Here is a 17,717-nt window from a genome sequence, read left to right as displayed (position 1 = left end):
TGTTTATAGCAGATTTATTTTTAATATCCAGAATCTGGAAACCACCTAGATGTCCCACAATTGAAGAATGAATATAGAAACTGTGGTCCATTTACACAATGGAATACTACTCAGCTATTAAAAACAAGGAAACCATGAAATTTGCGGGCAAATGCATGCAACTAGAAAAGATCATCCTGAGTGATCCTGAGTGAGTCCCAGAAAGATACTCATGGTATATAGTCACTCATAAGTGGATGGTAGCTACATAATACAGGATAACTACACAATATGGAGACTGCAGCATCAACCAAGGACCATGTATGATGTGGACCTAGACCCTCTGTTCAGATGTAGTATCACAGTCTCCTTGTGGGTCCCACAATGTGGAGAGTAGGGATCACTTCAGATATAGACTCTGGCCACAGAACTTTGATCCCTTCCCCCTGGCAGGCCAACTTTGCCATGCTACAGAGGAAAGGGTTACAGGTAGGGCAGATGAGAATTGATAATCAGACTTTTAACTGGGTTACGAAGTCCCAAGCTTGAACACCATGCTGATGTACTGTCCTTGCTGTTCTGGATCCCTGGCTGATTCCCCTGATCACCATTCTTTCTGGCCCACTCCCGGTGATGCCATGACTCATCAGTATGTTTTTAATCTTTGTGTGTTAAGGAGCTGTCAGTGTGGTACTTGTGGGTTATCCCATCTGTTTGGCTAAAAGAATTATCATAACTCTCTGATGGCTGTAATGTTTTGTCACTTCCTCTATGATCAGCTCCTAAGAACAGAAAGTAGACTGTTCCACCATTCTTTTTCCTTATTGTCCCCCAAACTCCCTAATTATTAACACTGTCCTCATTATTCCTTAATTCAGCTGCCATCACAGTAAGCTTGAAAACATTCATCTTTATAGAGGTAGTAATTCACTACAGTTTTATATCTGAGACAGTATGTAGAGAGAACATTGTCTAGAGATTTTTATTCCCATCCACAACAAAAATAAATTTGTTTCTCATGATGCTGGTGCAAATTTGAACACTAAAAGCAGGATACTTTAAAACGAGGAGAACTACTTTATCTATAGAAAGTGATTGTGGAATTGCTGTAAACTGTTATCTTCCCATAATGAACGTCATGACCTTTAGAATGCAAAACAGTTAACTAAGAGGAAAAGCTTACTTTTTGTAGTTCATCAAGATTAAGAGACCCATGGCTATACCAGCAGACTGTGAGAACTGTGGCTGTAATGAGTTTCTATCTATGTGCAGTGGAATAGCAGAGAAATTGGCAGAATGGAACTTGCACAAACAATCACAACTGTGGTCAAACATTCCAGGAAGTCAGTCATTCTGAAAGCTGGATTGATGGACTGGCTAACTGCTAAATTAATTTATTTAGAAAAAACATCTCCACTTAAAAGACCTAGCACATTTCAGTAATGACATATCTACACTGAGCTTGAACTCACAGCAATTGTGCCTACAGTAGACAAGCACATGATCAAGGCAAATGACATCCCAGCATATAACATCTACTTAAAAACTCTTAAGCTATTTAAATGGCTAGCACTTACATTTTCCATGAGTTTTACTGAAGATTATATTTATCTCATTGCATAGAGTGCTTTTCTCTTCTTACAATTATTTTCTTTTTTCCTCCATGCTATACCTGCCACCTTCGTTGCTCAGTCAGAAACACTATTAAAGAAATAGGCTCACAAATAACAGGTGAGCACAATTACCTACACTCGTTCTCCTTTACCTAGATACGTACCAGAGCATGGGTAGAGTGAGGACACATATTCCACTGCAAAGATATTGTTATTCCTTCACCATAGAGGTGATCTAGAGAATGCTGAAATGGTACTTAACTATCCATAAATCTTACTACTTTTGTTTAAAACTTATCTTAAAAATTGCCTACATTCCAGACACAATTATATGCACTGCATCATTTTAGTAAAATTTTTTAGATTTATTTTGTTTTGTGTGTTTAAGTGTCTCTTCTGCACAGATTTATGTATACCACACACAGAGACTGTAACAGCGGAGGTCAGGAGAGGACACCAAGTCCTCTGAAACTAGGATTTCAGAGAGTTGTGGACCCCCGTGTGGGCGCTGGAAATCTAGCCCAGGTCCTCTGCAGAAGCAACCAATTTCCTTAACTGCTGAGCCATCTCCAGGAAATTCCATGTTCACTTAGATGTCATAACTCACAATTCAGATTGTGAGTATGTTGAAGACTTCATAGCACACTTAAGTAAACTCACTCAAGGGGCTGGAGAAGAGATTTCTCAGATGGTAAAAGGTTTGTCATGTACCCATGACAGTTTGCTTTCAGACCTTCAGCATCTGTATAAAAGGCTGACACTGGGGAGGTGAGGATAGGGAATCACGGGGCCTCAAGCGCTGTACTGTCTAGATAAATTCGCGAGCTCCGGGATTCAGTGGGAAATTTGGTCTCAAACAATAAAGCACGAAACAAGTAAGGAAAATACTCATCATAAATATCTTACCTCCATTGTCTAGATCTGGGTAGGGGTTTAAGGTTTACCACCTGTATAGTCCTTGGTGGCACTCAGAGGACGGACAGCAGGTTACCAAGAAGAGACTTGATACCCTATGAATATATACAGAGGAAGGTAATCCCCCTCAGGAACAGTCATAGGGGAGGGGAATAAGGGGAAAATGGGAGGGAGGGAAGAATGGGAGGATACAAGGGATGGGATAACCATTGAGATGTAACAAGAATAAATTAATAAAGGAGAAAAAAATTAAAAAAATAAAAATAAATATCTTACCTCTGTACATATGTATATGTATGTTTACTTGCATGCATATTGACATATACAGGAGCATTTTAAACACTTAGATATAATTAACTCAATTAAGCTTAGTATTTTCTTCACATATATCAGAAGTGGTTTCATTTAATTGAAATTCATCAACTTGTTAAAAGGTAGAAGGAGTCATTATATTCATCTCCTAGTGGGGGTTACAATAATATGTCTATCCATGCAAACACATTTTTTAGTTACAATACTGAACCTTTAGTACATCAAGTTGACTTGCCATTCATCTTTCTGTCACTTTCATTTATCTTCTAAAATTGGGCTAAAAATAGACAAGGAATGGATTATTCTACACTTAGGAATCTCAAATATTAATATGCCTTTGAACAAACCCAATTACAGGATTTAAATACTAATTAAGGTTTAACTAAATCCTGTTTAAATGTGCAAACCTCTGGGCCTGACGTGAGCAGTATTAAAGGAGGTGTGTGTGTGTGTATGTGTGTGTGTGTGTGTGTGTGTGTGTGTGAAATAGACTGTGTGTATTTTCATATCCTATTCCTAACTCAACAATCCATCAATTAGACAAAACTATGTAAAAGGAGTCATCAGGTAAGACTATGATAAACATTTTTATTTGGTTGAGAGTATGGCTTCTCACTGAGGCTGGACAGTGGCTTAATTTGAAAACAAGAGTCGAAACTTATTTCTACACTCTCGTTTTCTTTCTGTGTAAATCTAAACTGCTTGTCACATTTGACATTAATTCACAGAAATACTATACTTATTTCTTCTTGGGTAAAAGATTGTACTTATAAAAATCTGGCAAACTATTAAGTACTTTGCAGACAATACTAGAAGTATAGATTCTTTGTTGTCCTTAAAATCTATATTAAGTGATAAATAAATGAAAACATAGCATTATCTTTGGCTGTGAGTCCATATAAATTCTAGGTGTGTGTGTGTGTGTGTGTGTGTGTGTGTGTGTGTGTGTGTGTGTGTTTGTATGCACATGCTATTGAGGAACACTATGGCATTTCATAGGGATTGCATCAAATCTACAAGTTCCACTAGATATATGGAAACGTAACTATGCTAAAACACAGGCTCTTTACCACTGTGTAATACTTTCTTCTGCCCTGCCCCTGCCACCATTTCACTTGTGTTTTATAGTTTTCATTTTAAATATATTTACATTTTGATTAAATTTATTACATACTTATGCAGCTATTGTAAATGAGTTGAGACATGCATGCATAGTATAATGTTTATGCAATATTAAATAATTATCTCCTCAATGACTTATTTGCTTTGGTGAAAGCTTCAAAACTCTTTCTTCTAGGTTTTTGAAATACAGAGATTATTGCTTTCAACAGTTACAATAGAGTGGCCCGGTCACTCAATGCTTTGCTTCTGTTAGTGACAATTAGTACCCATTATTTAGCTTTTCTTTTCCCTCCCCTCCACCTCCTCAACCTCTAGTCACTACCTTAGTCTTACTTATGTGCTCAATATTTACACAAACCACAACAAGACTATGTGGCACTCACCTTTTTGTGCCTAACAAAAAATATTCACATAGAAATTATTTCTTTGTCCATCTTTGTTCATCCAAACCAGTCCCCCAATCCGGTCCCTAGCACTGCAACAGATCACAAGAAAGACCCTTCCCTGCCCCACAGAACCCCTGTGGGTCCCACAGATCATCCCTTCCTAAACTCCTTCCCCCAACTCATCACTGTATTCCAGCTCCCAACTCCAGGGGTCACCTTCTGTTATCCCAAGGTCCATTCTTCCAAGTCAACAAGTAGGCTGAAGTCAGACCGACACCTCTCCTATTACTTTTGAGAGCCAACACTCTCAGTCTTCTCCTCAGCTCTGTAGCAAAAATAAATAAACAAACAAACAAACAAACAAATAAATAAATAAATAAATCTGCTGTGATCTCTTTTCCTCTCTGACCTTACCCCTAATGGATCACAAAGATCTTTTCTTCCAACCTTCCTTCTCCCAACTCTTGCCACCATCCCAGCCTCAAAAGCCAGCAAGCATCCCTTATGAATACACCAGCTGAACAGGCCAGGGAAACCGGCAATAGGCAGCAGTCATATTCTCCAAAAATCTGGAGAGGAAAGAGAAATCAAGAAGAAATGCCCACCCAACAAAAGCATCCAGAAATGAGCACTTAGACCTGTAATCATCCCCAAACTAGATTTCAAGATGACAGCATAAGAACACAGTCAATCATGTATCTTGATTTATTTCAAAACCCAGCATGCTTTATAAGGTCTCTATGTCCTGTATCAGGCAAGTCACTTAATTATTACAGGAAGAAGAGAGCAAAGCAGAACAGTAAAAAAAATGGTTTATGTGAACATTCTTTACCTCAAGATTTATAAGTTTTTAGTTGGGTATCCTATAATAAAAGTTGATTTAAAACAAGTAGCTCACAGCCTGCCACCATCCTTAGGCAGCCACATGGCTAGCAAACATCTTTGCTAGGATTGGAGAAGAACATATTATATAACCTCAAATCCATCTTGATAAACTAACCACATTGTGTTGCCTAATCAAGAAGACAATAACAGGTCTCCAAAATATTTTGGATTAGAATAAATTGGGTGTCATAATTCCTTTCCTGTCCTGATAACAAGGTTTGTGAAAGATAGAGTATAAAAACAATACTTCTTTAATAAGGTATTAAAATGCGTCTCCACCAATTTTTATACAAGAATATGCCCTGATGATAGCCAGACTTTTTAACACAAAAGACACCCAGATGATATAGGTTTTAGAGACATAAAAAGATTATGGAGGTGGCGGGAATCTAGAACGCAGTCTATGTATGCTAACAAGGGTAGGGCCTGACAGGTGACCTCAGACCCAGAAGAATCCCAGACACTGAGCATCGAATTGTTTGCACTGTTGGAACTTGGTTTTTCCTTGTGCAGATTATGGGTATGTCCTATATCTTTCCTCTTGAAATAAAAAAGTATCTTATTTTTGATACTGCAGAAGCACACCACTGAGAGATTTTAAACTCATTTAAAAGGAAATTTGAAATTTTACAAAAAAATAAAAATAAAAATGGATATTTTTATTTTTATTCTTTTTAAGTGAAGAATTTTTACATTAATGTCCTGTCCATTGGCTAGATCTGGGTAGGGGTTTGAAGTCTACTGCCTGTATTGTCCTTGGCTGGTGCCTTAGTTTGAGCGGGACCCCTGGGCCCAAATCTGCCTATCATAATGTTCTACTTGTAGGTTTCTAGAACCCTCTGGATCCTTCCAGTTTGTTATTCTCCAATTCTTCTCTCATCTAGAGTCCCAATAGGATGTCCTCCCCTCTGCCCCAGTTTCCTGGTAAGTGAAGACTTTCATGGACATGCCCCTTGGGCTAATATGCAGATATAAGTGAGTATATACCATTTGAGTCTTTCTGCTTCTGGGTTAGCTCATTCATTATGATCATTTCTAGCTCAATCCATTTGTCCACAAATTTCTGGAATTCCTTGTTATAATAGCTGAGTAGTATTCCATAGTGTAAATGTACCACAGTTTCTTTATCTTTTCTTCCACTGAGGGACACTTAGGCCCTCACTTAGGCTGTTTCCATGTCTGGCTATTATAAATAAGGCTGTTATGAACATGGTTGAGCAAATTTTCTTGCTGTGTGCTGGAGCATCTTCTGGGTATATTCCAAGGAGTGGAATAGCTGGGTCTTGAGGAAGCCCTATTCCCATTTTTCTGAGATAGCACCAGATAGATTTCCAAAGTGGCTGTACTAGTTTGCATTCCCACCAGCAATGAAGGAATGTTCCTCTCTCCCCACATCCTCGCCAGCATGTGGTGTCATTTGAATTTTTTATCTTAGCCATTCTGATGGGTGTAAGATGGAATCTCAGAGTTGTTTTGATTTGCATTTCCCTGATGATTAAGGAGGTTGAGCATTTCTTTAAGTGTTTCTCAGCCATTTGATATTCCTGTTGAGAATTCTCTGTTTAGTTCCAAGCCCCATTTCTCAATTGGGTTATTTGGTTGGTGGTGTTTAATTTCTTGGGTTCTTTATATATTTTGGATATTAGACCTTTGTCAGATGTAGGGTCTTTGATTCGATTCCACTGATCAATCAGCCTGTTGCTGTGACAGTACCATGCTGTTGTAATTACTATTGCTTTATAGTACAGTTTGAGATCAGGTATAGAGATTCCTCTGGAGCACCTTTTATTGTACAAGATTGTTTTAGCTATTCTGGGTTTTTTGTTTTTTAATATGAAGTTCAGAATTGAACTTTCAATGTCTTTAAAAAATTGTGTAGGTATTTTGATAGGGACTGCATTGAATTTGTAGATTGCTTTTGGTAAGATGGCCATAAAATGGATATTTTTATATTATGTAATGGTGCAGTGTGTAAGGACCAGGAAAGTAAAGTTGCCAATCCCTCCATGGACTGTATTCATGATTTAAAGTTTTACTTTGATGCTAAAAAGAGCTTTAATTCAGAAGTTGTTATAATTCTTATAAACTGTTAATGGTGATTAAGCCTTAGTATGTTCAGATTTATGCTTATAGTCATGTTAAGTACTAGTGCAATTAATTATAGGAAAAAGCTTTATTTAGCCTCCTGTATATGTTTTCAAGGTTAAACCTAAAGCAAGAAACTAAAGACAAATATGATTTGTTTATTTCAGATGTACTTGATAGGTAATGCTCCTCAAACTTGTGAAAGATCTGCTGAAGATGCCATTTAAGATGTTTAAGCTTACTGTAACTGACAGGGGCCCACAGCGCCTAGAATGACTTCAATGTCTCCAAGAAGACGATGGGGCACAATGACATCTCCGCCTGGATTGTGGTCGTGCTAACACCTGGGAAAGACTGCCCCAGTGCTTTGCCTGCTGCCAGGGCAGAGACCCAACTGGGCAAACAGGATACTCAAGAGCTGATTGTCCCACTTTGCCTAGACAAAATAAAATCAGTCCCTCCTGCAGCCTCCTCCCCCAGTGTTCCTCCTCCACATGAAGGCCTCACATCTTCTGGACTCAGTGGTTGAGGACTGATGCTGCCCTGGTACCTCTGCCCACCAAAATAAAGTGATGGAGACCACATGAGCCTGGGATGATTGTTTAGGTAATGGACTAGTTTCTGTGATTTCAAATGATACACAGGCCATTTGGATTATATGTTCTGCTACAGTTCATCCTTCTCAAATCTTTGATGGTATTGATAGCTAAGGTAAACTGTAGCTTTGTCACCTTGGTAGCATCAGGCAACCAGATCATTCCCCCAAGGCTATAGGCACCTTGCTAATATATGTATAGCTAGTGGGCCTCTTGTTAACAAATAAAGACAAGTTTGCCTTGCTAAGAGGGTTCATATCAAAGGGTAAACAGATTTCAGGTGTAAGTTTTCATGGAAGTAATATGCCTTGCAATGACTGCTCTCAAAAGTTCAACGTTTTAACATTGATCACCAGAGCTCTGACAAGCTGGTAGAGTACTAACTACTTACTATTCATTCACAAACTCAAATTTTTAAAGCTCCTTCAGTTGTCTTCTAAATATAGACTCATTGGTTCTTCTTATATATGTATATATACTCTCTGGACAGAGAAAAAGAATGTTGGTGCTTTTTAACCCAAAGTTATAGATTTTGTACTCAAAGGTAAGAGTCTATTCCAGCTGTTTTGCAGGCACTTGATAGCTTCTTTTTCTACAGTGTGGATTTTAGTACAGATTATAAACAACAGTAATACTAATATAGCTAAATCTCTTTTTATTTTATCTCTTTTTCAAATACTAAAAATCATGTAATCTTCAGATAATTGAAGGAATCATAAGCCTTGGATTTACTTTTCACAGGTCAAATGGACTTCAGATAAATACAGCCTAAGTCTAGCCATGTACCTATTCCCAGGGATAGAATCTCTTGCTTGGTTTTGGGACTCCTCCCCTCCCCCAATTACTAGGACTGTAGGTCTAAAAGTCCAAAATATAGAATTTTCCTTTAAGCTACTAAATTTGAATTTGTCCCTAGTCTATATTTGTCTCAGCAGATTTCCACTTGGCTGACAGATATCACCCAGAGATCAGCTGCACACTACAAACTGCTGAGCTCTGGACTTGCTAAAAATTGATGTGAACTGGTGCTGCTGATGTGATTTGCTCCCTGTTCCTTCATCTGGACCAGCCAACCAGATGCTTATGATGAGTGCTTTGTCCAGGCTTTGACCACCCTTCCAATCTTCTTGGGCCCTGACAACCACACCTTAGTTTCAGCCAGGAGTAATGAAAGAGAGTATGTCTGCTTTTGTCTTCCAACAGGCTGAAATGCTAAGTCAAAAAGAAATTTCCTGGTTTAGGAGACAAAATGGCTACCTGTAATGCCAATTGTCATACCAGGAAAGTAGGCCCAGGTTTATCAACAGGCAGATACATTAACTAGATAGTTCTACAGTATGATAGAACACTTGACCTCTTTTATGCATAACAAAGTGGTATTACATGACTTTAAGAGGAAATAGTTATTTCTGTGCAAACTACTTCAGATTATAATCTAGCTGTACTCAAAAAAAAAAAAAAAAAAAAAAAAAAAAAAAAAAAAGCAAAAGAGGGACCTGAGATGAAATAAATGACTTCTATTCCTTCCATTCCCAGGCTCCCTTTAGATAGTACCTCTAATGTCAGACATCACAGGCTTTTGATCCTTCTGTATCCCATCTGGGTACCATTAAGCTGATGACTACTAGATCCCAATATAAACAGATGCCCATCCATCACAGAGTCAATGAAACAATTCAGTGGGAGAATACAACTTATAAGGCCCACTTGCCCAAGGACAAGGTAATTCCTGGAATGCTGGAAACTGTAGTTCTTAGGAAATGATAAGCAAGGTGTTTTTACTCCCCTAAACAAGTCTGTTTAACCAAACTGTCAGTGGATGTTTTTGATCACATATATGTAGGAGGTATGCAGGAAGGAAACACAAATAGGTCAGGATGTTTGCTTGTTCCTGATTGAACTTGATGAGAAATACATGGATGGGAAATATTACCATTTAATCCTCTGCAAAACATGATTAATGTCCATTTCCTGGGAACTCAATACTGGAGCTGACCAGAATTGATATTCCTGGACAGTATTTAGTTAGAAGGTGCTTTAAATCTGGCACAGAATTGTGGAACTAGTCTTTTTCTCATGAATTTCAAGATTAACAAACACCCTACTTTCACCAACAGGCAGGTCATCCAGATGAAATCTAAACAGATAAATGCTAGAGGTAACTAATGTTATAATCCAAAAAGACCTAACAGATACTGACAGACCATTTGACCTAAAGACAAAAGAATATTCTATTCTATACTTCATGAAACTTTGCAAAACGATCACATAATCTGATACAATGCAAGTCTCAACAGGTACAAAAAATTGAAATAACTCCCTATATCCTCTCAGACCACCACAGATTAAACCTGGGTATCAACAACAACAAGAACAACAACAACAACAAAAACAAAACAGAAAACTTACAGAATCATAGAATGTGAACAACTCTGATGAATAATAAATGAGCAAAGACAGAAGTGGAGACAAAAATAAAAATATTCTAGAATTCAGTGCAAATGAATACACTGCATATCCAAACTTATGGAACACAAAGAAGTGCTAAGAGGAAAATTCATGGCACTAGGTGCCTACATTAAAAATTGGAGAGAGCACATGATAGCAACTTAACAATACACCTGAAAGCTGTAGAACAAAGAGAAGTAACCACACCAAACAGAAGTAGATATCAGGAAATAATCAAGCTCAGGGTTGAAATCTATACAACAGAAACAAAATCAAACATCACAAATAGTTAAAGAAATAGAGTTGGTTCTGTGATGAAAATCAACAAGATAGGTGAACCCTTACCCAAACTAACCAAAATGTGGAGGAAGAATACAGATATTAACAAAACCAGAATCAATGAAACAGTGAGTTGTTCTGTGATAAAAATATACAAGATATGTGAACTCTTAACCAAACTAACCAAAAAGTGGAGAAAGAATTGAGAAATTAACAAAATCAGAAACAGAAAGGAGCATAACATCAGACACCAAGGAAATCGAAAGCCTCTATTCCACCATATTGTAAAATCCAAATGAAATGGAAAAGTTTTGCCATAGGCACTATTTACCAAAGATCAGATTGTTTATCAAGATCAGATAAACAATTGAAGTAGACCTATAACCCCTAAGGAAATAGAAGTAGTTATTAAAAGTTTTCCAAGAACAACAAACAAACAAAACAACAAAATAAAACAAAGAAAAAACTTCAAAAAAAAAAAAAAAACAAGGAAAGATGGTTTTAGCACATAATTCTACTAGACTTTCAAAAAAAGAGCTAATGGCAATGCTTCTCAAATTGAACCACAAATAGAACCAGAAAGAACCTTGCCCAATTCATTTTATGAGGCCACAGTTATCCTGATACACAAACCATAAAAAGACTCAACAAAAAATTACATACCACTTTTCCCTATGAATATAGATGTAAAAGTACTCAATAAAAATTTTATAAGAAAATATCAAAAAGATCATCTCCAGTGATCAAATAAGTTTTCTCTAGAGATCCAAGGATGGATCAATATAAAAATATCAGTAAATATAACACATCACAGAAATAAGCTGAAAAAAAGGATACATGATCATCTTATTAGATGCAGAAAAGATTTTTGGCAAAATCCAACACCCATTCATAATAAAAGTCCTGGTGATTTTAGGAATACAAGGGACATATTTAAACACTAAACATAGTAAAAGGCAATTTACAGGAAGCGTATATAGCCAATGTAAAATTAAATGGAGAGAAATTCAAGGCAATTCCACTAAAATCAAGAATAAGACAAGGATTTCCATACCATTTTTATTCAATAAAGATTTTGAAGGTTTAGATATAGGAATAAGGCAACTGAAGCATGTATGTAAGATTAATTTTTAAAAATCAGTAGCCCTCCTATATACAAATGATTAAAGAAAGGGCTGAAAAAGAAATTATGGAAGCAACACTTTAACAGCAGCCTCAAATAATATAAAATATGTTGGGGAAACTCTAACCAGGCAGCTGAAAGACTTGTACGATAAATCTTCAAGTCTTTGAAGAAGGAAACTGAAGATGTCAGAAAATGAAAGGATACCCTATGTTCTTCATACCAAAAGCAATCTACAGATTCAGTGCAATCCCCACATAAATTCTTACACAAATTTTAACAGACCTTGAAAGAACTATTCTAACTTAATTTGGAAAAACAAACAAACAAACTAACAAAAAACTAAGGATAGCTGAAACAATTCTTAACAATAAAAATACTGACAGAGATCCCATCATTCCCAATTTCAAGTTGTTCTACAGAGCTATAGTAATAACAACTGCATGATATTGGCATGGAAAAATACACTTTAACTAATGGAATTTAACTGCAAGCCCAAACATAAATCTACATGCATATGGGTTTTTTTTCATGTTTGTTTGTTTTTATAAGGAAATTTAAAGTGCACACTGGAAAAAAAAGGCATTACCTTTTATGAATGATGTAATCATAATGAATGTCTACATGTAGAAGAATGCAAACAGGTCCATATTTATCAGCCTGCACAAAACTCAAGTCCAAGTAGATCAGAGACTCACTATATGGAGAGAGAGAGTCTAAACTGGTGGTTTCCGTTAAATCCCTCCCTTTAGAGGTCAGAGAATCCCACAGAAGTGGAGGCAGAAATATTTTAAGAGTCAGAGGGGATAGAGAACCCCAGAAGAATACAGCTCCCTGAATCAACTAAGCAAGGATCGTAAGAGCTCAAAAAGACTGAAACAGCTTGCAAAGGCCCCCCATGGTCAGCAACAGGTCCTCTGTGTATATAGTATAGCTTTCAGCTTAGTATTTTTATGGGACTCCTGACTACACTACAAGAACAAGTGGGTCTCTGGCTCGTGTGCCTGCTCTTGGGACTCCTTTCCTTCTGTTGCCCATCCAAATTTGATATGAAAAGTTTTGCTTTATATCATTATATTTTATTTTGTCATGTTTGGCTGTTATCTGTTAGAAGCCTGTTATTTTGTTATAAGAGAGAGAAAGGGAGTGGATCTGGAAGGGAGAAGAGGTGGAGAGAAACTGGGATGAGTAAAGGGATGGGAAACTATATTCAGGATATACTGTATGAGAAAAGAATCTATTTAAATAAAAGAAAAAAGTGATTGTTTTCTCGTAATTAAATAGATGAGCTTCCTACGACATTTTATTTGGTTTCCCCTGAAAGAGTCGCTTGATGTAAACATTTTAATTAACTCTGTCATTTGTTCTCTATATATGAGAAAGCATATGCTATGATTATATTGGATGTTGGTACAAATACAAAGCTGTACATATTCACAGAGGTGAAACAGTCTAAACTAAAAAGTTGCCTATGGATATGGTTGGTTTTTTTGTTTGTTTGTTTGTTTGTTTGTTTTTTTAGGCAGGGTTTCTCTATGAAGCCTTGGCTGTCCTGGACTTGCTTTGTAGACCAGGCTGGCTTTGAACTCATATCAATCCACCTGCCTCTGCCTCCCGAGTGCTGGGACAAAAGGCGTGCACCATCACTCCCCGGCTCATGCATGGTATTCTTTAAACTACACAAATTATGGAACTATTTGCATAATAACCTCTATGTTTATAAATAAGGCAGACATGTTAATATAAATTAGATGAAGACATGAGAAGGTGGAAGTATAAGAATAGTCATATTAATTATCTTGTCCAAATAAACTATCATAAATAATTTTTCATTATTTTTCCTTATATATAAAAACGGCATTGATAACTGACAAAAGCATACCTCAATATGATGAAAGGTGTTTTTCACAGGCCAGATTCTGAGTTTAGAAAAGCTAAATGCCTTCCTTCTGAGATCTACGTCAAGATGAAGTGCCTACTTTCACCACTCCACTTTGTTATCATAGTGCTGGAACACAGTGTCTCTAGAACAAGAGCTGTAAAACATCTACCACAGAAATTGAAGAAGACTTTGAGATTTTTGTGGCCTTTGGATGATAGAATACTGGAAAACCATGTCATTAAAATTCCATACCACATAAAGTTATCTACAGATTCATTTTGATCCCTCTGGGATGGGAGAACATGGTACATTTCATGGCCCTAGAAAAACAGTTCTATGATTTAATATTTAAAGAGAGTAGGAACATAGATTAATTGGTAGACTGGTTGCCTAGCCTGCAGGAAGATCTTCATTGGCTTCCCAGCTGAGCATGAACCAAGCGTGGCTGGACATGCTGTAACTTTATAACTAAAAAAGGTCTAAGAATATCAGAAGTTTGTCAAGGTCATCCTTGGCTACCTAGCCAATTTGAGGCTAGTATGGGATACAAAAGACCCTATCTCTGATAAACAACAGAACAAAGCAAAAGAAAAAGAGAAACGTTGGCTGTTTGAGGAGATACGTTTCTTTAAACTGAATTAAACATTGCACATCAAATACAGCAAACATTATTGTGTATCTGTTTTATGTTTTGTGTGTCAGTTAAACTAAACTTAAAAACTGAAAAAGACTAATATGCAGATATAAGTGAGTATATACCATTTGAGTCTTTCTGCTTCTGGGTTAACTCACTCATTATGATCATTTCTAGCTCAATCCATTTATCCACAAATTTCAGGAATTCCTTGTTTTTAATAGCTGAATAGTATTCCATAGTGTATATGTACCACAGTTTTTTTTTTATCCATTCTTCTATTGAGGGACACTTAGGCTGTTTCCATGTTCTGGCTATTATGAATAAGGCTGCTATGAATATGGTTGAGCAAATTTTCTTGTTGTGTGCTGGAGCATCTTCTGGATATATTCCAAGGAGTGGAATAGCTGGGTCTTGAGGAAGTCCTATTCTCATTTTTCTGAGATAGCACCAGATAGATTTCCAAAGTGGTTGTACTAGTTTGCATTCCCACCAGCAATGAAGGAGTGTTCCTCTCTCCCCACATCCTCGCCAGCATGTGGTGTCGCTTGAATTTTTGATCTTAGCCATTCTGATGGGTGTAAGGGGCATGTCCCACGAAAGCCTTCACTTACCAGGAAACTGAGACAGAGCGGAGGACATTCTAGTGGGACTCTAGATGAGAGAATCATGGGAGAATGGCAAAGTAGAAGGATCCAGAGGGTCCTAGAAGCCTACAAGTAGAACATTATGATAGGCCGATTTGGGCCCAGGGGTCCCGCTCAAACTAAGGCACCAGCGAAGGACAATACAGGCGGTAAACCTTAAACGCCTACCCAGATCAAGCCAATGGACAGAACACTCTCCACAGTAGAGTGGAGAGTGAGATATGACTTTCTCACATACTCTGATGCCTCACCTTTGACCATGTCCCCTGGAGGGGGAGACCTGGTGGCACTCAGAGGAAGGACAGCAGGTTACCAAGAAGAGACTTGATACCCTATGAACATATACAGGGGGAGGTAATCCCCCTCAGGAACAGTCATAGGGGAGGGGAATAAGGGGAAAATGGGAGGGAGGGAAGAATAGGAGGATACAAGGGATGGGATAACCATTGAGATGTAACAAGAATAAATTAATAAAGGAGAAAAAAAAGGAAAAAAATAAAATGACCAAACATGTGGATAAAAACAAAACAAAACAAACAAACAAAAAAACTGAAAAAGACACTATTCAAGGCAATTGACTTTTTCATTGAATAGGCGTATCTGTCCTAGATTTGTATGCAAATTCTAGCAAATGATGTAAGGGTTATTTACCAAATGAAGGCTGGAGATTTGATTCCATACCATGGATTCTATATATTCTGAAGTGAATATGAGCTAGTACCTGAAGAAATTATTCATTCTGATTCAAGGATCTTGTAAAATCTTAATAATTGAGCAGTTATTTATGAATCTTAAACTATCCAAATTCTTCAATCTAAGACTATTTTCATTAAATCTTTACCAAAAGGATCGGAACCCCTTGAAGAATGTAGCTCTAATTAAATACAGCCTAATCCAGTTTCACATCCTGTCACTGGGCCTTGATGTTGAAAGTGAATATTCAATTGAAGGTAACTTTCAATTCGCCTTCTGAAGTCAGAAAAGAAAGAAAATGAGCTAGCTTTTTCCTAATGTTTGGTGATTTCTCTGTCTGCCTCTGAGACATCTAAAGGCAATCTTTACAAGTTTAAAAGAAAATGAGTCTAAGTAATCTTGAGAAATAGGATAATTTTAAGACCGAAGTAGAGAGGGAAAGTTCACATCTAAAGTTACAAAAATCATTTTTGATGTATTTTTCTAGTGAGAGGAGAATGCTGGGCTTTTCTCATCTTTCCCTGAGTGGAGGAATCCAGGCCAAGCTCAGGGATGCAGGTTTCTGCATGGCACCGATAGGCTGCTGGTGCTTGGTTCCTCTGCTCGTAAGCGCTTGTGTGTGCGTGCATGTACACACACACACACACACACACACACACACACACACACACACACTCACTCACTCATCTTCTCCATCTCTCTGCTCATTTCCTCATTGAGGTTTATCTTATCTAGTATTTTCATAATATTACATTGATGCTATGCCTGTATCCTCTTCCTCTATGGCCTGGCAAGGCTGCCTTGTGAACAACTTGTATGGGTCAGAGTCCATGTCAGAAGTAGTCTCTACACCCCATATTATGGGACTCACAGGATACAAGCAGTCCAGATGAGACTTGATAGGCTGATATCAGATGATAGGGGAGGAGTGCTCCACTTTCTGAGGACTAGGAGAAGGAGAGACAGGTTATGAGGGAGGGAGGGTGGGATCAGGAGGCAATGAGAGAGGGGGCTACCAACAGCATGCAAAGTGAACAAATTAAAAATAAAACATAATATATTGATGCTATGCATTTGCAGCAGTTCTCAGACATCTCATCCAGGAGCATATTATTGTATCTAGCTACCCTAAACAGCATCAATTTGTTACTGATTTATGTCCCAGGTTTATCCTCTGTAAAATGACTAATTCTATTTTCTGTACTAGTAACTAGATGGCAGGAGATGCTTTGACACTAGACACATATCTGGTAAATTTTCTCTTTTATAAGTTTGCATAAGTACAGTATGACATCTTAAAACTGAGAATTACTTCTATGGTATTAGAATAGAAATTTTTAATTTAAATATTTATTTTTCTACTAATTGGATTTATTGTATGTATAATGCAGAAGTATTTCTTTTTCCACATTCATTTTAAAATTTCATGCATTTCTGTTGGACACAGGGACAAGTGATAGTCATGTCATTCTCTGGGCTATAACGTAGGACCACATATTTAAAATTTGTTCTTGTGGTATATTTAATGTGATATCACCCTTTTTGGCTCCAATTTTTCTAGGTAGGCCAGTGGAGGTCTTTCAAGTCGCTATACCATCTCTATGCATAGTCATCCTCCTTTTAAAACTTTTTCTTTACATTTTAGAAACAAAGGTGGCCAAGTCCTCTTGTTGTTTTCATCCCCTTGACCTGGAATCAAATACTTCTCCAAAAAGCTCAACATCCCTTAGTTAGAGAAAGCCATTCAGACACCATGACCTGAGTGAGTGCTCACTGTTTCTGGGGTACCAATATTTCCAGGAATTCTCCGTAGAAAAGGCTTTGGCTAAGCATAAATATATAAGACACATATCTCCTTAGTTTTCTCTAATAACAAGAAAGCAGACTCAATTTATTCTTCAACCTATTATATATATAATTTTCCATACCCATATACATTTTGGAAACATTAGGTCAAGGCTCTGCCCTTTAAGACACTGGTAAATATAAGCAGATATCAAGGCCCAGGCCACTCCAACTCCCAATCTTAAAACAGAGGTTTAAAAATGTGTTGTGCTGTGATGCTCATAGTCACTAATTTGTGGTCTTACCCACTACCTCGTTCTCCCATGCTTCTCA

Source organism: Acomys minous (genome assembly GCF_964271855.1).
Source record: "Acomys minous genome assembly, chromosome: 8".
NCBI classification, from domain to species: Eukaryota; Metazoa; Chordata; class Mammalia; order Rodentia; family Muridae; genus Acomys; species Acomys minous.
Note: the sequence above shows the minus strand (reverse complement) of the source record.